This window comes from Lissotriton helveticus, chromosome 10 (assembly GCF_964261635.1).
Source record: "Lissotriton helveticus chromosome 10, aLisHel1.1, whole genome shotgun sequence".
Classification (NCBI taxonomy): Eukaryota; Metazoa; Chordata; class Amphibia; order Caudata; family Salamandridae; genus Lissotriton; species Lissotriton helveticus.
Window position 1 is genome coordinate 1,084,902,871 of NC_136071.1, and position 22,338 is coordinate 1,084,925,208.

Below are 22,338 nucleotides of genomic sequence, written 5' to 3' on the forward strand. Positions count from 1 at the left end.
TTGTGTGTGTTTATGTGTATATGAATATATGTGTATGTGTTTGTATATGTATGTATGTGTGTGTGCATATATTTTATTGTCACTTAAAAAAACAAAGTTTAAAGTAATGGTATAGTTAGGTGAATATGTCAGTGATAGCATCCACATTTTAAAATGTTTAATAACTAAAACACAGAATTTTGCCAGTTATATGAAGCAGCACTACGTATAAGTTGCGCCCCGCCATGCACTTCTTAATACCTCACATATTACATCACTCATGGCAAGTTCTATAACATCATTTATGACATCACTCATTACATCTCAAATGACATCACTGATGATATTGATTAACCAAAGAGTGTGTTAATTGGTCATAAAGTTTACACAGTGGCGGGTTACTACCATATTACTTTTAATTTGTGTAAGCATTTACGAAACAGATTTGCTCCTAATGCATCATAGGTGTGTGAAGGTATTGAACATGTTATAAATCTTTGTATTTAAGAGAAACTCTCTGTGCAGATGACAATTGATAACTTGATGTTTCACACAAGTTTTTTGGCTCTGCAGGACGAGTTTCCAAATGAGCAAATATTCTACTTAGTCCATACTAAGTATTGTAAGCAGTCTTAAAATATTAGACCAAATCGTTTCAGCATGCCTGTTTATACTCATCATACGAACCTAGGTACATGTGCTTGCTTTCCTTAAGGAGTTGAGCTATTTGTAAAGTTTTCATCACAGTATGAAGGCTACAGGTTGTAAGACCTTTAGCACCTTCAGACCTTGGTTATTTTAAGCGAGTAGCGTTCTTTTTCACAAGTGTTGCAAAGAATGCACATTGATCTTAGTTAGTACTTTTTACTGCTCTGTGGTGTATTTCTCATGAGAGTTTCGATGTCTACAAACTGTTTGGTAAAGAGTAAACTTTCTCCATAGAGTACATACTGTTTACAGTATCCTCTTTTCTGCTCATTTCTAATTCAATTCTCAACGTAGGCTCAGTGACTGTGGGTGGTTTGATGCAGACTAGAGCTGTCTGTACTAGGGCATTCATTTTGGAGCAGACGTTTAGCATCTTGAGGAACTTGGCTTCCTCTGAACAGTTGCATACATATTGAACATCATGTTCAATAACAGTTTTCAATATATATGTGGTTGATTGTTAATGTGAATTAGGCTATCTCTGAAGTGTGGATTAGGGTCAATGTTGCACATAACACATAGATTATACACCTAAGGGAGTTTTGTCTGTGGTGGTATTAATGATTCTTCCTATTATTTAGAGCTATTTTATACTTACTTTCAGGCCTCTAATGCCATACTAGTCTATAGGACAATGTGTACAAAAGAAGCATGTAAGATGTAATTTCTGATGTCATCAATGATATCATTTCAGATGTCATCAGTGATTTGGTTTTGTCTAGTGCATACAGTACACTACAGCTGTGTAAAGAACCATGAAGTAATGTCTCCAGTGACCTTATGTACGTATAATTTTGGCAATGTGATTGTGCCTCTTGCATCTTCATACAGAAATCAGTAACAAATTAAATCCTCATATAGAGAAGACAACTAATCTACAAAGGTAAATATCCACCAAACAATGGTACTTTCTCTTAATATATGAAATAAGTACTTCTGTGGTGGAGATGTCCTCATATCAAGAATGCACCATCAAAATTGGTGGGAAACACGCTCAGTTAACTTTGGTAAGTTGTGCTGTACATCAGCCCGGAAAATGGCAGGAACACCTTTGCATAGAAGTAGAGGGGCCATACAAATGAATATTGTAGGTGATTTTGTGCATTTGCATACTTACCAATAATTAAAAGGGAGAACCAACTGCCTCTGCTCTCAGACCAGGAGACAAAAAGAAATAACCCACTTGTCTTGGACAGCCACTACAGAAGAGGTTTGCTCCAATAAATTCAATGATATATTCACCCCCATCAATACTTCCTCCTAATTATATGAAGTGACTGCTTCTGTGTTTGGTGGAGGTATCCTCATATTCCTTTGCATCAAGAACACACCACCAAAAGCAGCGGGAAATGCACTTGGGTCCCTTTGGTGGAGCTGTCCATCAGCATGGAAAATGGCACTAACACATTTTTATTTTAAAGGGGAGGGAGGACACAGCTCCCCTTCTTGAGGATATTATGGCCCCAGGGACCAGATCACCCTACCTTTTAACTAGGTGGGTGGCCCTGTTCCCACCCGGGGCATGCACAAACAATGAACTTACTACTTTTGGTATTAACTGAAGGCAATTTAAGGGAAGCACTAACAGGGTACTGGATATTACTAATTGGCCAACTGCAGGTTCAGGCAGTTCCACTGCAAGGGGCCGATTCACAGAACTAATCTGAAACAAAATCCTAAACGTACTACTTTTGGTATTTAAAGAAGGCACTTACGATTTATGGTATTCACAGAAATCACTTACAACTACTAACTTTACGTCCGCACTCTAGCCTGAGTTTGGACCGGAATTTCTGCACCCGAGCATATTTCCACCTCTGTCCCGGAATCTCCGCCTCCGTCCCGGAATCTCTGCCTCTGGGCCAGAATCTCCGATGAACAGGAACCCATTATTTCATAAAGGAAATGACATACAGGAAGTGGGAGACAGAAAATACATCACAGGAAGTTGTTGGCAGCTAATTTGTGTTCATTCTGAGTCAACCTCTGAGACATCAGAGCATTACATGTGTTTCCTGAGGCGGAAAGCCGGGAAACTGTGAACTTGTCAGCCTGTTTTTAAATTAGCCGGTTTCTGATATTTTACTATTCTAATTTTAACATTGCAGCGTCTGATTATTAGCACTGACAGCTTTTGCCTATTTGTACATTTGCCTATTTGCACAGTTTCTGCCTACTACTGCACTCGAACCCCGGTCCCTTGCAGCCGATTAGGCGCTGCTCCGGGTCGCACAGGGGGGAAGCGGCCATGATAGGTGGAGCTTTGGGAGCGGACTAGTGGTTGAGGAGCTCCCGCCCTGGCCGCTTTAAAGGCCGCTCATTCTCCCTGCGGCGCCAGTAGACATCAGAGCATTACATTTGTTTCCTGAGGCGGAAAGCCGGGAAACTGTGAACTTGTCAGCCTGTTTTAAAATTAGCCGGTTTCTGATATTTTACTATTCTAATTTTAACATTGCAGCGTGTGATTATTAGCACTGACAGCTTTTGCCTATTTGTACATTTGCCTATTTGCACAGTTTCTGCCTACTACTGCACTCAAACCCCGGTCCCTTGCAGCCGATTAGGCGCTGCTACGGGACGTACAGGGGGGAAGCGGCCATGATAGGTGGAGCTTTCTGAGTGGACTAGTGGTTGAGTAGCTCCCGCCCTCATTAGGTATAAATGACGTTAAGCATTCGGCCGCGCAGTGGACGAGCGCAGCGGGTACGCCGACAGCGCACCGATGGCACGCCTAAGGCAAGCCTGTCTGCGCCCGTCCGCTGTGCAATGTCCCCTGTACAAAATTGTAACACCCCAATTACATACTCAAGGGATCAATTGACTTGCCTCAGACAACCAGTAAAAACTGACTGCATCACCCTTGATTTAAACACTAAGGTGCCATGGGCCTGTAGTAACTGTACCTTTCTGGTAGGGGCGCCGCTGCCATGTCGTTGTTGTAGGCCTCATATCAGGCCTCCTCGTAATACTGCCTTTACGTTCATTAGCCTTAACTGTCGGTCTTTAGCAAAACACAAACGGGAGATCTTTGATCTTCTCGTGGAGGAATGCCCTGATGCTTTGTTCCTCACCGAAACATGGTTGCATGACAGCTATGGACCTGATATTGCAGAAGCACTGCCAGCCAACTATAGTATCCTAAGGTGTGACAGACCAGCTAGAACGGGAGGAGGCATTGCGATCATAGTCAAGAGCCAGGTTCAATGCCTATTGGAACCATCAAATCTCAAAGACTGCGAGGCAGTCCAGTTTAAAATGGCTCTCCATCCTAAATATACCCTCACAGGGCTCTTAGTCTATCGCCTCCGGGCCCTGCCAGTGCCTGGGCTTCACAGCTTTCAGACTATGTTGCCACGAAACTGATACATTCAAGCAATTTCCTGATCCTAGGGGATCTTAACATACATTTGGATGACCATAAGAATAGTGTGAGCATGAACCTAATTTCCGACCTCGCAGCCATGAACATGATACTACATAACTCATACTGGAGGCCACTTATTGGACCCTATTTTCTCTAACCTTGTACATATAAATTGCCGCCCACCATTACCCATTCATTGGTCAGACCACGTGGTTGTCTGTTTTAACCTTTCCCTCACGGATAGCCTGGCACAGCCGGAAAGTCCCCTGAATAACCTTAGTAGGGATTGGAAAAAGCTTGACTTGACCTCATTTAAACAGACTTTAAACTCCCTTCTTTCGGCTGATCTCAACAAGTCGGAAGATGTAGAAACTGCAGCGGTAAGAACCAATCCTTAGCTTTCTGAAGCTATCAACAACTGCCTCCCTCCGTCCCATAAGAAACCCATCACCCATAACGCGCCTGCACCATGGTTCAATGAACGGCTAAAAATAGACAAATCATACTGTAAAAAATTGGAAAGGATCTGGAGAAAGGATTATTCCCCTGCGGCAGGTCAGGCCTACAAAGAAGAGCTGAAGCGCTATCATAGAGCATGCGGCCAGGCTAGAGCCTCCTATGTTGCCAGAACCATTGATGCTGCTGTAAACAAATCCAAAATACTCTTTGGGTTAGTCAAGGACTTCGCAGGAGCTGGCACAGTGGCCAAACCCCCGCCCTTGGACAGTACACAGTGCGAAGAACTTGCACGTTTTTTTACTACAACAATTGAGAAAATCTACATGGATATATCTGATCTGAACGGCGGAAACATGTTATGTCCAACGGTCATTAGCTTAAGCCATGCCAGAGCCCGGCCTATTGTCATTCATTCTCCCCTTCTTGAATGGCCCGACCTTCACCGTACTGGCTTTTTAGAACATCTGCTTAAAATAAAATCTGGCTCACCCTCGGATCCCCTCCCCATTTCAATACTCAGACTTCTTGATGAGTCACAGCTCTCCGTGCTCTGTTCTACACTTAATTTGTCCCTGCATTGCGCCAGTGTGCCAGTATGCTGGAAACACGCCATGGTGTCTCCTTTATTGAAGAAACCCATGGCGGACCCCAAAGTTCTTTCCAATTTCCGGCCGATTTCATTATTACCGGCCTTTTCTAAGGTCATGGAGAGACACATCCATCAACATTTAGCCCAGTTTGTCGCCACCAATCATTTATTGCACCACTCCCAGTCGGGTTTCCGTCCAGGCTTCTCGACGGAGACAACACTCCTGGGCGTCACTGAAAGCCTCCGCCTCATGATGGACAGAGGAGACACAGCCGCACTGATTCTTCTGGATCTCAGTGCGGCTTTCGACACCATCTCCCACTCCATCCTCCTCAGAGCACTAGCCGCACTGGGGATCGGCGGCAATGCATTAAAATGGTTGGCATCGTTCCTAACCGACCGAACATTCCAAATCTTCTCCCAGTCATTGACATCCAGTGTGCACTCCTCACCTCACGGTGTGCCTCAGGGCTCAATCCTCAGCCCTCTTCTTTTTAATTTATAGATCATCCCCCTGACCCATATAGCCGAGCGTGCAGGACTCACGCTCTTTAGCTATGCGGATGACTCCCAGATCGCTTTCTCCCTATCACAATCTGATCCTAACTCCACCTCCCTCCTTCAGTCGGGCCTCAAAGAAATTGCCACCTGGATGAACCAAAATCTGCTCAAACTGAATGGAGAAAAGACGGAGGTTCTGATCCTTGGGAGAAATCATGATCTGTGGAATTCTAGGCATTGGCCAGCTGAAATGGGCCCTGGTCCATCCCCTTCTGAGCACGTTCGTAACCTAGGAGTGCTCATAGATAACGAACTATCAATGCAGGTTCAAGTGAAGAGGGTGGCGGGCACCTGCTTCACCATCCTACGCTGGCTGAAGAAGATTATTTAGATGCTGCCGTTAAATTCCCAGAGATCAGTGGTGAATGCCTTGGTGACCTCCCGCTTGGACTACGGCAACGTACTTTACCTGGGGCTACCAAGGCAGTCACTAGGCGCCTCCAATTGGTCCAGAACGCAGCAGCACGTTTACTCTGTGGCGGCAAGAGAAATGAGCAGATCTCAGGGCACCTTAGGGAGCTTCACTGGCTCAGAGTCGAGAACCGTGCGAATTATAAAGCCCTGTGCTACATGCACAAAATCAAATACGGCACGGCCCCTAGATATTTGCAATCCCTGGTTAGCATGTATTCTCCTGCTCGCACCCTCCGGTCGGCCTCGCAAGGTCTGTTCTGTGTACCCAAGGTCAGACTTGCGAGGAAAGGAGGGAAGCCTTTTTCTTTCATGGGCCCCAGACTGTGGAATTCTTTCCCGCTGGCCGTCCGCTCCGTAGCTGCTATTGGCGCTTTCGGAAATCAATAAAAACTTGGCTGTTTAACCATTAACCCTGGCTTCTTGAGTCACACATCTCTTGTCTCCATTAGCGCCGGGAAACCCTTTTTGGGTAGCTGTCGCGCTCTATACGCTGAATAAATAAATAAATAAATAAACAGAGCAGATCCTCTGCCATCCTGCTGCTCTTTTCGACCTTATTTGTTAGAAAATGGCTGAGGGGTATGAAGAGAAAGCACCCCCTTTCAGTGAAAGGGAATTAGACATCTTAGCTGAGGGGGTGATACTCAAATATCCTCAGCTATATGGGGCGCCAGAAGAACAGCAGAGTAATGAATTGCGGGCCGGATTTTGGGCCGACATTGGTGAGTACTGCAGTACAGTGGGCGTTTAAACCAGGAACGCGAGGGCATGCAGCAAGCGCTGCGAGGACCTAAAACACTGGGCCTGGCACAAGGCGGAAGAGCTACTGGGCCAGTCTTCCCAGCACCATGTGCAGCATCCTCGCCTCTCACCACTGTAGAGTAGCATTCTGTGTGCAGCTCATCCGACCTTCCATGCTCAGCTGGAGGAGCATGAGCAGCAGAGACCTGGGAAGTGCATTATATGCAATATGTGTCTGGAAGTATGATGTGAGTGAAGAAAGAGCTGTACCATTGTCTGTCCCATACCTCCATTCATCTGTTTTGTGTCTACACAGCAGTCGTCGTGAAGCAAAAGGCTCACTGTAGCACATTGACTGTACAGGCTAGAGTGCATTCTGGGAGTTGTAGTTTCATCATGACAACTGGGGAATTGAGCCACACAGTTGCATTTTGTACAGAACTTTGCACTGCCAGCACCACTAACAGTGAAACAAGGGGATCATAACTGATGAGTGCATTGGTTGAGGAATGGTAGAGACACTGTCCAGTGTGTGTATGAGAGGCCAATGGAATTGGATGCTGTGACTTGCATTGCTTTTGGTGAGTTTGGGTTCTGATTGAGACGGATCATCATGTGCCATGGATTCAAGATAGACTTTGAGAACCTTGCCTCACTCTTAAGTGTTTCCAATTTTGCCAAGTTTATTTCATTTATTTATTTATTTAAGAGTTTTATATAGCGCTGGCCAGACCCGAGGGTATTGGAGCGTTTTACTACATACGTATCAAGGAAATCACATAGGAACGCAATAGTCTTGAGGAAATCACATAGTAGCATGCTGGTATACATAATGGTATAATGGTTCATGGCGCTTCGTAGGTATGGGTGTGCTGTACCGCATCAAGGCAAGGAAGTCTGATGGAGTCAGAGCAGTGGGCATGTTGGCTCAAGCCAGCCCCCTTTAGGGCTGTGGGGTCGAGATAGGTGTCTGGTCGCTTGGCTGAGGTAGATATCTTGATGGCAGATATTCTGGCGTCTGTCCGGTTCCAGATAGTGTGCTCCGTCTGCAGCTATCGATACAGGGGCGGACGATTGAGAAAGAAGTCTTTGAGCTGCATTTTTAATTTTGGAAAGTATGTGGTAGTTCTGATGTGGACTGGGGTGGAATTCCAGATTTTGGGTGCACTTCCAGAAAAGGAGCGGGCTGCGTTTTTTTGTTTACGGGTTTTCAGCGGGATGAGGAGAAGCGTATTAGAGCTCCTGAGGGTCCGCCAACCACAGACACACTGTTGTGTTTCAATTTAGATACCCGTACATAGGTTTCCCGAATCATATCCTTATATAGGCACAACTCACATTGTCCTTATTTAGGCATAGAATCCCAGTCCTTATTTGGGCATTAGCCATGCTATGCAAATAGTGGCATGGTCACCTACATCCGTCCATCCCACATCACAACGAGTTCTTAAAAACCAGACCCTTAAGCCTTTGGGATTTTCCCTGCTTGGATTATTGATTTCTCCAAGAGCTCATTCATTATGCATGAACTACTATTCCTTAGGGGTTCATTCATGACATCTTCCTCTGCCTGACTTTACGTCAATGCTAACATTCCTAGCCACCTACCAGGTATTAATATACCTTCCCTTACCATGGCAAACCACTGCATAGCTTGACTTAGCTGCAAAGTTCGCCTCGGCAAGTTCGGAAGAAACCAAGACTCCAGGAGAAGTCGTATCCCAACCTGATGCACTGACCAGATGCTGTCCTCCCTGCTTTCAGAGAATCCAGCTTTCGGTGCTCTGACTCCCTTCACGGGGTGTTAGAGTTTGAAATTCGGGAAAGAGATTCCAACCTCTCTCATTCTAAGGTAAGGAGCCGACTAGAACTTAGAGGGACTCTTGACATACAAACGTAATGCAAACTTAGTATTTACCATGCTATAGAAAACAGCACCTACTTCTTACCTCATACTACACTTAGGTTAAGTACACTGGAGTAGAACTATTTAGAAGCATCAGACGAGTATCCACATTTTAGCCTGTGTTATTTATGTATGTATATATGAATATATGTCATAGCTAAAAGACCATGCTATTGCAGTATTACTTCTTCTTACTACTCACGCTGTACGTATTATATTTTGCATACTGTTTTGTGATTGTAACAGCTCATATCTCTTGACCAAGAAATAAGACAGTTCAATAAATCCTTTTATTGAAATGCCCGTCCATCTATTTCTGTTTAACTCTGAAGAAACTAAGCACGCATGATTGACTAAGTGAAACTGTTATCTATTGTTTCCACAATTCTGACCCTGTTCCAATTCTAAGGGAAACAAAGTTGTCATGTTTATGCGGTTGTCAGAAACTACTCCCTTCTTGTTTATTCGAGAAGTTTCCAGTGACCTCTGAGTTAGCTGGCCCACAAAGTAATTAAGTTTAATATACTCGATAGAGGCATACTGTCCTCAGTCTTATGCAAAAACTATAGTGTATATCATTCCAATGCGCAGAGCCTATAAGGGAAATAGGACCTACACTACATTGTAGCAGGGATTCTGCTCCTACACAGAACTGTGCATAGAGACTTAGAACCTCAGTGAATTAGGGTTTGCCAAAACTCACCTTAGTATCCAAAATCCCCTACCAGAATAGCAATCAGTGTCTCATTGGTTCTTACCGACCCCCAATGATTTAGACAACCCAGACCATGGACTTAGAACACCTCAGGTAACGTGGAACACATGAACACTCTTTCGTTATACTAACATATCAATCCAGAATGAGGAGTAAATGATGACACATGCAAGTTTGAAATATTTATTTCTAATGCAGTGTTCTCAAGCGCAGTATCTTAGCTAATACAAGCAAACATATTATAAGCAACAAGGTTAGCAGCATGGTTACTATTCCATAAAATACAAAGGGAGAAAGCATGTTAAAATGCTAAAGGAAAAAGGTTGAAATAGAACCTCAGTTTACCCTCCCTTGCTAGTATATTTTATTATATCTACAGAAGGTCTCTTTGGGTTTAGAAGGGCGGGCCCATACCTTTGGGTTCAGCAGAAATGTATCACATCATCTTCTGCACCAACTCTCTGCATGCGAATATTCATCAAGTGTGTAACTCATGCTCTGTGCAGTGCATTATCAATCGTGCCTAAAACCCAAAGTTGGCCACAGCTGAATATGTGCCAGTGCGCTGATCAAAAATGGGTGCCATCTCAAGATGGCCGCTGTGTAGGAGCTACCCCAAGTAGCTCCCGGTTTTGGGATTACTAAATTGGTGATATCCCCGTCTAAACCCACTACCAGCCCTCGCCCCACCTGCCTTCTAGACCTGAAAGAGATCTGCTATCGAATCTGTCCGCGGAATAGGACCGAAAAATCTTACCTGCCGGCTTCGGTCACTGCAGTCGCCCAGATCGCAACACAGTTCATCGCGCCTCCCACTCCCAGCTCGGGACGCAGCTCGGGACGGAGCTGATCCGGAGCGCGGCCATCTGTTTCTGCCACCGCAGATCTCCGGCGCCTCTTGGGATGTGATATCTCAGGGTGCCCGAGGACGACCCCCTAGCCAGGCGCACAGTCTCTTCCCGATGCCTTGATGAGCCGAAGCCGAGCTCCCGCCTGCAGCCGCTGATCCCCATTTGTTGGAGCCCTGGCCGTCGCACGGTGCCCCCACGCCGTGCGACTACACCCGATTGCTGCCTAGGGGCTGTCGTGGCTGGTCCCCCCCTTTTTTGGCTTCCGGACCCGTGCTGAGGCCGCGGGTGCTGCCTCGCCTCGGACCTCATCTGAGCCCCGTTTCACGACGGTGGGCACCGATGCTGCGACTGCCGGCGCTGATCTCCCGCTGCTGCTGCTTGTTTTGGTCCAACCTGGAGCCAGAATTGCCAGTGCCTTGCAACCCCCGGCACCGTGACTCTGCATTTCGTCTTCCCTGCAGACTTCTGCCATCGAAGACGATCCCCGCCTGGTGACCCGGCTTCCCTCAGCCTACATGACCTGGATTTGTTCTCTATTACCCTCTGCCTAGACATGATTAGGCGCGCCAGGTATTTGCTTTGTTTTTGTCTATGATGATCGCTATACATTTTTGAAGATCGGGGGCTGAGGTCTCTCACACGCAAAATGGCGGCGCCCAAACAAGACGAGGCACTTTCTCTCAGTCCCTCATAATTAAATCAATCATAAAAACGAGTCATTTTATAAGCGCTTTGACTCAATTTTGCATTGCTGCCCTGGCGAGTGTGTCGTTTAGCTGGGTACACTTCACAGCTCCTCTTATTTGAACCAGCGCCGAGCAATGCCTGACTTCAAAATGGCGGCAGTTTAGGAAATTTTTGGTCGCCTTACAATGCCTGACTTCAAAATGGCGATGCTACCAATTCTTATTATCTGCACCATTGATATTGAGTGATTCTAACTCACTACTGATCACTTAAAACCTGGTTTCCTACACTATCCTCACTGAAGACGTGCCTGACTTTAACCCGGCGGTGCTATAAACTCTATGGCTACATCTTGACTATCGCTGCTCACTTGGCTCATTGAAGACACCTTTACCACTTGTGCAGCTAAAACACTGATGCGTACCCCTCAAGCACCTCCTTCTGAATGACGTGGGCCATTAAACCTATTGCTCACTGACCCGGCTTCTTACCAGTGTACCCACCCCAAACCAACATGATGGGTCTGGATGTGACTGCCTCCGGGTCAAACACCTACACCCTGGTCTACCCCTCAAATCTCTCAAAAACCGCCACAAAAGCATTCAAAACCTCACCCTGAAAAACCATCCCGAGGCTCTGATCTCCGACCCACGTTTCTGTGCGGACAAAGGCACCATCACCAATGACCTCATCTTCTACTCCAAAAGAATTCCCGCCTGGCGCAATACCCTCTCTCTATTCCTCAATGTTCGCTTCTCCAGGAACATTCCTTATGGCACTAAGCTCTCAATAGGGCCCTCGGTATCACTACAAGGTGACCTAACCATCACCCGCTACAAAAGTGGCATTGTACTGATCCAAGCCTCTACAAAAAACCTCGACAAATTTTCAGATCTGTATGCCACTCTCCGAACACATGTGCATGACACTGGAACGCCGACCAACGCCGGGCCTGATGGTAATCCGTCCCCCCCGCCCAATATAGAGCACACTCATCACCTCACTACTCCTATCAACCCTCCTATTGTCAGGGACCAGAGACCCTTGTTTTCCCCCCTCCACGCTCTTCGCTCGGAACACACTATGTCCATCACAGCACACCTCAACCCCTTAAATCTTTCCACAACCCCCCGATCGAAATAAACCCGGGACCCTCGGTCCCCTCCCCCCATGCCTCACTTTCGCACTTTAAGACCACCACGTCCTCAGCAATCCTTGCTGATATTGATCAAACCAGCCCTGCCAACACTCTATCCACCCCTTCTATCACTCCTAACTCTGTCCACCCTTGTCCTCCTACCCCCCTCCCTAGAGACGTCCTCTTCAGCTGGTCAAGCCAGCCCCGCTAACACTCACATCCCCCCTTCCATGTCTCCTAGCACAGTCAACCCTACCACCCAATCCACCATAACTGTCCACCCTTGTCCTCTTAACCACCCCTCCTCCTCAATGACGTCCTCTTCAACGGGTCAAGCCAGCACCGCTAACACTCACACCCCCCTTCCATGGCTCCTAGCAAAGTCCACCCAACCACCCAATCCACCATAACTCCCTACCCCCTCTCCACATACATCCGCTCTCTGCATTCCAGAGCCTCCAAAATAATTCAGAGCTGCCACTCCTCTATCCTCGACCTAACAAACCTCCTCCACCTCGCCGAATTATCCTTCGCAAACCTCATGCCTCAGGGGTCTCCTCCGCCCATCCCAGAAATTCACAAACGCCCGCTACCAACAGCCTTAAGGCATCTTCGCCCTCGAAAGCACACTAGCTGTCTATCTGAGGAGAAAATCCTTGACCTCGCCCACTCCTACAACTTTTGCCTGGTCACTACCGATTCCTCAGACCTCACTGAAAAGGAAATACAGGATATTCTCAAATACCTCAATCCAGCCCTTATCCCTCCCTGCCCACCAGACGTGAGTGCCGCACACCCCATCTGCACGGTCGCTATCGATCCACACAGACTGGCCCCCCGCTGCAATAGAAGGGCGATCAGAAGCAATCTTGCACCCGTACCCCTGACTGCCCCGACTCCCACTACAACCTCCCTCCCTGGTCTGACGGGGCTCCTAATCAACTGCCGGTCGGCAGTAAAGCATGCCGCCGATGTCGCTGCTCTCATTCTGAACAATAACACTGACCTAGCCATCCTAACTGAATCATGGCTTAATGATGCATCTTCCCCATGCCTCGACCTCTTAGTCCCCCCCAATTTTAACATAGCCAGACTAGACACTCCACTTAACAAAAAAGGTGGCAGAATCGCTTGCATCTATCGCTCTAACCTCCTTGTCTCAGAGCTTTTAACGGATACCACTGATTCCTGCGAATATCTAGCCCTCTCAGTCTGGAGCAACCTGTGCAACCTGCACACTTTCTACCACCCCCCAGGCAATAACAATCAATTCACTGATTACCTCATGGAAATTATCATGGCTAAGAACTCCCCCAACACCAAAGACATCTTCCTGGGTGACTTCAACCTGCACTGGAACGATCTTAAGGATCCTCATGTCAAGGCCATTAAAGATCTTATGACCGATCTAGCCCTGACCCAAGCTTGCCCACTCCCCACCCACTCGAAAGGGGCTACTCTCGACTGGATCATCTCTAACCCACCGACCCCTGCGACTGGTCAGACCATCATGCCATCACCTTTCTCTTACCCTGCACCCTCAAAACAGGGGCTCCTCAACCAGTGCTGCCAAAACGCTGGGTCAGAGACACCAAAAACCTAGACCTAATTGAACTTGAGACCCGTTGCAAATCCGACCTCCCCCCCTCCTCACATCACCTCAGTCAGTGACCTCAATGATCACTACACTGTTTCGATGTCGAACATTTCCCCTCTTAAACTAAAAAGGGCTCGAGTCAAAGATAGAAACCCTTGGTTCACCGGTTCCCTCAACGACGAGAGAAGATCCCTCCAACAAGCCGAAAGAATTTGGAGACAGCTCCCATCGGCAGTTCACCTGAAACTTCTTCGCCATCTTCGCCAGGCCAGAAATGCTTACAACAAAACATCCTCAATTCAGAAAAAGAGTTTTTCAGAGCGGAACTAGGAAATGCCTAGAACAGGCCTCGGAAACTCTTTGAGATGATCAAACTCCAATCGAACAAACTGTCCAAAACAGCGAAAGAAAACCCCAAGTTTCTCTTCTCCTCTGAAAATTTCTCCTCGTTTTTCGCAAACAAAATCCTAACCTTAGGTACCGAACTCAAAGCTGCCTCACCCCCCCACCTAACATTGACCAGCCGCCTCCTCCATCACTGCTACCGACACAGACCTCGCCCAAGAATCTAGCGCACTGGTCCGAATTCTCACCCTAAGATGAAGACTCTGTCGCAAATATCCTTTCCTCCTTAAACCCGAACAACCACTTCAACGACCCGCTCCCCTCGAACTGTCTTGTGACTATTACCAAATCCATCAGTCCTTGCTGGACTGCGATAATCAACGTCTCGCTCCGGCAGGGATCAATCCTGATCTCACTGAAAGCAGGCCAAGTCCACCCCATTCTGAAAAAGCCATCGCTGGACCCAGCCTCCCCAGATAACTTTAGACCAATCTCCAACATTCCCCTCTTGGCGAAAGTGATTGAAAAATGTGTTCATATAGAGCTAAGTCACCACATCAGCAACTTCCACCTACTGGATGACTGCCAATCCGGCTTCAGACCGGGACATAGCACGGAAACCACCATGCTCCACATTGTCGATGATGCTCTTCAAGCCCTGGACCAAGACAAAACCTGTACCCTAATCCTCCTTGATCTATCCTCGGCCTTCGACACTGTCAACTACGAGATGCTACTCGAACACCTCAAACTTAGGATGGGCTTAGATGGCACTGAACTTGATTGGTCTAGTTCCTACCTTCAAAACCGATCTCAGAGATTCCTAATCAATGGTGAACTCTCCTCCTCCTCCGTGGTCACAGTGGGAGTCCCTCAAGGTTCAACGTTGTCCCCCACACTTTTTAATCCTTCGCACTGCAAATATCTCCTTCCATATGTACGCTGATGATACTCAGATCTACATAAAAATCTCATCTCTTGCAGAGATCCTCACCCTGAATGAGGCCCTGAAGCTGACCGTCCGATGGCTCGCTTCAAACCAACTCAAACTCAATGCTAATAAAAAGAAGTTCCTTCTCATCTCTCCGCCCAAGAGCAGCTCTGAGATACAGACTTGGATCAAAGCTATCACAGCCTTAAACTGTTCCCCGACCATTGTGGACTCTGCCAAATCACTGGGAATCACCTTGGATTACAACCTAAACATGAGTAAACCACATCAACTCAATGGCCAAATCTGCCAGATTCCACCTGAGCTACCTATGGAAACTGAAACCATTTCTAGCTGCTCACGACCTAAAACTAGCAGTCCAATCGTTAGTTATCTCTCGGCTGGAATATGGTTGCTCCACCCTCTCCGGTTTACCCAAGGTCACTCTGGCACCCTTGAAAGCCTGCCTCAACGCAGCCGCCAGACTACTTACTGGCTCTAGAAAATTCGATCACATCACCCCTCACCTGAAAGCGTTGAACTGGCTTCCCCTAGAGGTGAGGATTCACTACCAGATGACATGCATCACACACAAGGCCTTACACTCCAACTCCCCGGCGTATCTAGCACAGAAGCTTGTGATATCCGGAGGGAGCAGAAACTCACGATCGGCAGATACCTTCCTACTCTGGCCTGCACGTTTTAAGAAAAAAAAACTACAACCGGGATTTCACCGGGACCGCTCCAAGAATATGGAACTCCTTCCCGCCTGACATCAGAAGTATCCACTCCCTGGCACACTTCAAAAAAGAGGCTAAATCCTTCCTCATGGGTAAATTCCTTGGCTAACCCACTCCACAGCCACCGAGAGACTTAGTACCCTTGTGATATCCTGTCTATTGTATGATCCTTAACTCTGTATAGTACACTGTGGTATAGTATTCTTTTCTTTTCAGTCCCTTAACGTAAAGCACCCCTGCAACATCCTCCCTAATGTATGACCTTCTATTCTGTAAATTGTTCCTATGTATAGCTTTCCCCCCCTCCCTCCTTTGCACATCCCTCTTTTGACTCCCTGCCCACCATTTGACCCTTGATTCTGTATAACCCTCTGGTGTATTGTTTTTTGTTGTTTTTTTTTTTCCCATGTGATAACCGTCCTTTCTGTATTACTCTATGAACCTGTAAAGCGCTCTGATACACTCACGGGTCAAATTTGTGCTCTATAAAACATTAAAATAAATAAATAAATAAATGAACAACAAGCGCTGTCTTGAAATAACCTTGAAGCCTCGGCACTCAATGAACAGACATAGCTTACCAAGCAAGGCTGATACTATAAGCAAACATATTATTCTCGTGTGAAGGAAAATATGCAACTAGGCTAAAAGCTTTAATAACAAAATGTGTCGTGTGCAGAGGCTGCAGAAAAGGAAAATGGCGTTTAAACTTCTAATAGGCTCATGCTAACATAACACAGTGCAAAGGTAAAACCAAACCACATGACAACATGGCGCCCAACGGTTTGGTAAGGCACTAATTTATTGCTAGATAATGAAGTAACTCAGTCGTGCTTTTTTCAGAGAGGGGGTAGGGATAATATCTGCCATAGCTGAGTAGGACGAAGAATCCTACAAAGCAGCATGGTTTGTTCAACGTTGAAGGATACAGTGTTCCAAAATATTGTGCACCTTATCTTTCTTTCCTTGAAACTTGTTCTACATTTTTTTTAAAACAATGTCCCTTAACGGAGATACTAATACCGTGAACAGTGAAGCCTTTCATCATACTGGTTTTAATGAAACCGATGAGGATGTTATAAACATCCCTTTAAATTTAAGGAGAACCATCACTCTAAAACTTATAAAACATTGCCTAACACCAAGAGGTGGTAAAGCAGTGTTCGTGATAGAGGCACATGAATCGTTTCAGACAGAAGTATTCTATTCATGGATAGTATTCCCAGAACCAAATCCAGTAAAAACAGTGTTTCACTTCTACAGCGAAGATGAACCACCTGAGGAATATATTCCTCTCGAGGATATTGAAATTCCACTTATATACCAGGAGCATAATCTTTCTTTTAAAGGTGCCCTCAAATATTACAATCACATTACCAGGCTCGGTCCACTAGGTAGATCAGGAGCAACATGGCCGATTTGAACCGGCTTCACACCTCAACCTGACATTGAAGCAATGTCAGATGATGAATTACTCACTCAATTCAAAGAGTTAATAAAAAATTTACAGACAATTAGTCCAATATGTCATGCAGACTTTCACTGCCCAACCGCCATTAACCATTGCAAATCAAGCCCCTCACCAGGAGAATACACTACAAATTACTCCACAGACTTTACACGCAGTCATGGGTAAAAACAATAACAAATTCCATTCTGCATAGCTCAGAAAACTACTCAAATCGAAGAGGTATTTCCTAATACTAGCCCTTATGAGAAACACAGAATCCTAACACTCTGTTTACCAATGGGGATCACACCACATCTGGAAGACTGCACCACTTAGGGCACAGTCTTTGCTGCCATCTATACTAAAACACATGGTGTTCCATCTATTGCGGTAATACCTGATGTCCTGAAACAAATTAAAAATGAATAGGGGGCAGAGCCTGCTCTGAATTTAGGTATGAAATTACTGAAAAACTTCGACCAGGTCCCAACAATATTATTATCTAATATTAAAGGGGAGGCAGCATCAGTGGCGATCCGCCAACACATAAGGGAAATTCATATAACAGAACATCAACAAGAACTTCCCAGAATAATAGAAAAAATCCTATGAAGAATTAGGCAGAGAGAGTTTGGGTGGAAAACCTTTGAAAACACAACTTTTTGGAGTTCCTGAAAAGTAACAAACAACTTTCAAAAGAGAAATGTACTCCATCCCGTGGTAGGTCTCCTCAAAAGGAGCCCTCTTAAAGGAGGTATAACCTCAGGAATAGGGATAATTTGAGACAACCTGACGTACCTTTCAGATATCGTCACAGACATCCGAAAGAAGAGGAAGGTCAGATCAAAAAGAAGAATGCGTGAAGTCTAAAGACGATCAACATGTTCAGAAAAACAAACCAAAACCTCAATTCATCAAGAAAAAGGTAGCAGGTCTGAAGATCAGACATGCCGGGAATTCTGAGAACACAACTCAAGAATGGAGAATGGGCTCAAAAAATGCAGGACAGTGCAGCAGAAGTAACAATAACTCGCCAGAACCTGAAGGAACTTCTGGAGACAGTGGACTTGAATGAGTACATACAAGTAGAGATTGTAGACACTAGGGTTAGTTCTCCACAAAAGTTATATGAAATAACACTCCGGCTGGAGGGAGACGTACCAAGAAAAGTGAAAGTACTCTTTTGGAAGAGACTTTCAAAGGGTTATGATATACTTCTAGCAGAACAGGACGGCAACCAGAATTTGTCAGGGAGTGCCCACATGACGAAGACATCATTATGCCAGCCTTCTCCATCCATGTTCCAGTACATTTAAAATACACTAATGCCAGAAAATGGGCAGTTGCCCAGGCCCCGCATTATACAAAAATCATGTAGGATGGGATGAAGACTCACCTCACCACAAGATCCAGTTAAAAAATCAACCAACTGCACAAAGGCAGTATCCAATTAAGCAAGAAGCTAAAAAACAGGTCAGGGAGATCTTAGATCAACTTGAATACCAAAGGGCGATTGAAACATGCACCTCCTCAATGAACAATCCTTTGTTTCCTGTCTCCAAACCTGACAACACATATTGTCTAGTTTTGGATTACAGACACCTGAACTCTTGTTCAAAAACATTTGCAGTGCAAAATGCACATAGGACAGCATTAATGAATAACATTGTGCGGAAAAAATATAAAACCACATTAGAAATTTCAAATGGTTTCTTTTGTCAAAACTTAGCACCTGAAAGTAGGTATTTGACAGCTTTCTCAATAATGGGGACCCAGCGTCACTTTTGTCGACTCCCACAAGGGTTCAAGAACAGCCCAGGGTTATCCTCAGCAAGAGTAACAGAGTTACTACAAATTTATGTTGACGAGTAGGGGTGGGCGGAATTTACGTAATCGCGTTACGCAAATCTCTGTGAAACGGTAAAAATCTCCGTGAACACGCCGAATTGCTTGTTCGCAATGCTTTTTTACGGTTCGGGATTGCTGTTTGCATGCTCGGTGGAAATATCTCGTGGACACGCATTTTGAGAACGCGAACAAGCCAAAATTTCTCGAGGTCGCGTAATTCACAATTTTGGCCAATTTTGCGTTCTCCGCAGAATGTGAAATTACCCAAATTCCGCAAATACCTCGAGCAAAACGGAATTTACCGACCAGGCCTAATGACGCGGCATTGCAAGGTGTCGATGATATCTATCTGACAAACGATGACTTGGATAGGCACTTGAACAGGGTGAATACCATTATACTGGGCTTCGCCTCTGAGGGTTACAAATTCAATTTTTAAAGATCAAGAATTGCCCATCTCAATGTCCTTTTCCTAGGATATGAGCTTTCAAGTGAAGGAAAAAGCCTGGCAGCCAACTTTTTAGAAAAGTGTGCGCTGCTCTAACCTTCAAAAATGCTGAAAAATTTACAGTCGATTCTAGGTTTCCTAAATTTTGGAAGAACTTACATTCTAAATTATGCAGAAAGGGTTAAACCTCTCTGCGAATTAATGAAACCTGATTTTAAAATTTGACACAAGAACACATAGAAATATTGCGTTCACTTCAAGGTGACATTTTGCAACAAATCACTTACAAACATGGTTAAAACTTATGCAATCTAGTGATTCTAATTATTTCGGGTCAATGCGGATTCACCTACTTAACTTTGAATGAAAGTGAAAAAGTACCAATTGCGTACAAATCACATTTGTATACACAAGCTGAAATGCGCTTCAAAGCAATAGAACATTTTTTGACACCAGTTCAAACCACTGTAGCAAAAGAAAGAGCTCTAGCTCAGGGAAAACGCATAATTGTCGTGAATCCAGTACCAGCCTTAGAGGCAGTTACAAAAGCGAGCATTCCAAATGCAAAAGATGTACATCCAAGATGGATACAATGGGTTAATTCTCTTGCTGCAACAGATGTTGAGTATGTTTTTGATCCTTATTTAAAAACACAGCATTCCTGCAATACGAACACGAATGTCCTCTGCCTATTGAGATTCTCCCTCTTGATCAGTACGAATGTATAATTTATACTGACGGATTAGCACAACCTGCTACGGAAAGTAAGCAAGCTTATAGTGCAGCATGGCGATAGTTAAAGGTCATATGTGTGATGGTAAATTCCAACCGATGGTCACAAGAATCAATCTCTAGGAGATTGTACAGCTCAGCGAGCTGAACTACAAGCATTCAAATTGGCACTTGAAAATACAAATTGCGAATTCCCCACACTTATAGTGTGCAAATCTTTGTACTGTGTTCAATCATACAATGAATATTTGCAGAATTGGCTTAAAAATGGTTTCAAAGATGCAAAAGGTGGCACAATCAAGCATAAGACGCTTTGGGAACAAGTAGTTCAGTTGCGAGACAGACTACAAAACACTCACATGATACACACGCTGAGTCATTAACGTGATGGCGTTAACTTTACAGGGAATTCATTGGCTAACGAAGCTGCGAAGGGGGTTGTGCCAACAACTTCCGTAGCTGCGATCACTCGTTCTAAAACAAGAATAGACAGTGAGATATTATTGGCTGGCAATGCTTCAAGCAAAGGCAGTGGTGCAGGATTACCTAAAAGTTTCCACTCAAATACTCGTATTTAATTGATGCGAACAACGTTTTGTTTGCTCGAATCCCTGGAGTGGGGGATATGGTAAGTCCAAACATGGAACATAGAGCAGTTTTGATTTATGAAGCACATCTGGGAGAGGGTCTGACTCATCAGGGGATCTCTAAAACAATATTGACATAAAAAGAGATGTACTGGTGGCCAGGGATGAATACACTGATTCACATCTTCATCAATAATTGCATAGAATGTAATAGAAATCGCAGTACAGAATGCCACCAGACACCTGACTACGACATAGCCAGCCCAGTACAGACATCATTGTTAGACAGCATTAGACTATCTACGTGCAGGCATCCTTTTGGATGAATGCAATCCCACAAACACTAAGTCAAGGTTCCTATGGATGTGGCCTCAGCGCTTGGCTGTCACTCGAACTGTTATAAAAGATTTGCGAGTCTTTATTGGCACATACGCAATTGGCACACTACATTCTGACCAGGGCCCTGTGGCTAGCTCTCGAGCTTACAAAAAAGCCATGGCCAGTTTGGGCATAGCATTGCAGTACTCCTCTCTCTTCCATCTGAGGGAAATTTGGTTGTGGAAAGGAAAAACTGCAACATAAAGCAGTCTATAACAGCTAGGGTATTAGGCTCGGGTGATGGGTCGGTCAAACATCTTTATGGGGTCCAACGCTCATTAAACAACTTGCCAAGAAGTTCTCTCCATATGAGGTCCTATTTGGGACAAGAATGTTGGTTCCAGGTCTTGAATGTAAAGCATAGTGGTGGAAAATAAACCTTTTGAGACCAAAGATCGTTTGGCTATCTTACAGGACTTAAATGAACTAAGATTGAAACAAAGCAACGTGTCCCTGAAGCCAACCAACACGGGGGACAAACCAGCCGTCCCAGCAAGGCCTGCCTGGATCCCAAATCTTGGGGATCTAGTCAGAGAGAAGATCGCAGACAAGAAGGAATTTGGGCCTTCTTACAGACAACCAGTACCTGTCCTAGTCATCCACGGATCAAGAACAGTACTGCTGCTGCCCCTTGCTGGTAAAAAAGAGAAAAGATTTGTATCCATCGACCTTATCAAATGGCACTATGTGGCCGATACTAAGCAGTAGGCCATGTGGACTCCAACTAAGTAGCAGACGCAATCCTCTAGCTACTATCCAAGAGGTTCAAACTGAAAGACTCATCACCTTCGAGGAGTCAGAAGTGAGAAATAAAGGACTAAGCAACAATACTATGGAACTTATTCCTCTTGAAACCCAAATAACAGTTTGTCCTGAAACACCTGTCTACACCAATGTAACATGTGATAAACTGGTTCCAGCAATTTCAAAGAATCCTGATGCAATTCCAACCATTGACAGAACTGCCGCCGGCTATTTCATTAACTTTGATACGTTTTCTAAGGATCCCAGCAAACTTGAAAGTCCGCCAGCAAAGAACAAGCACAAGACTTTTTTCATCTCGTAAAAAAGACTTATCTGGTTTCACCATCGATTGAACTATGGATTGTTTCTGGAATATTTTTCTTTCTGCTTTGGCTAACTTTAGTAATGACTCTGAGCATGCTGATA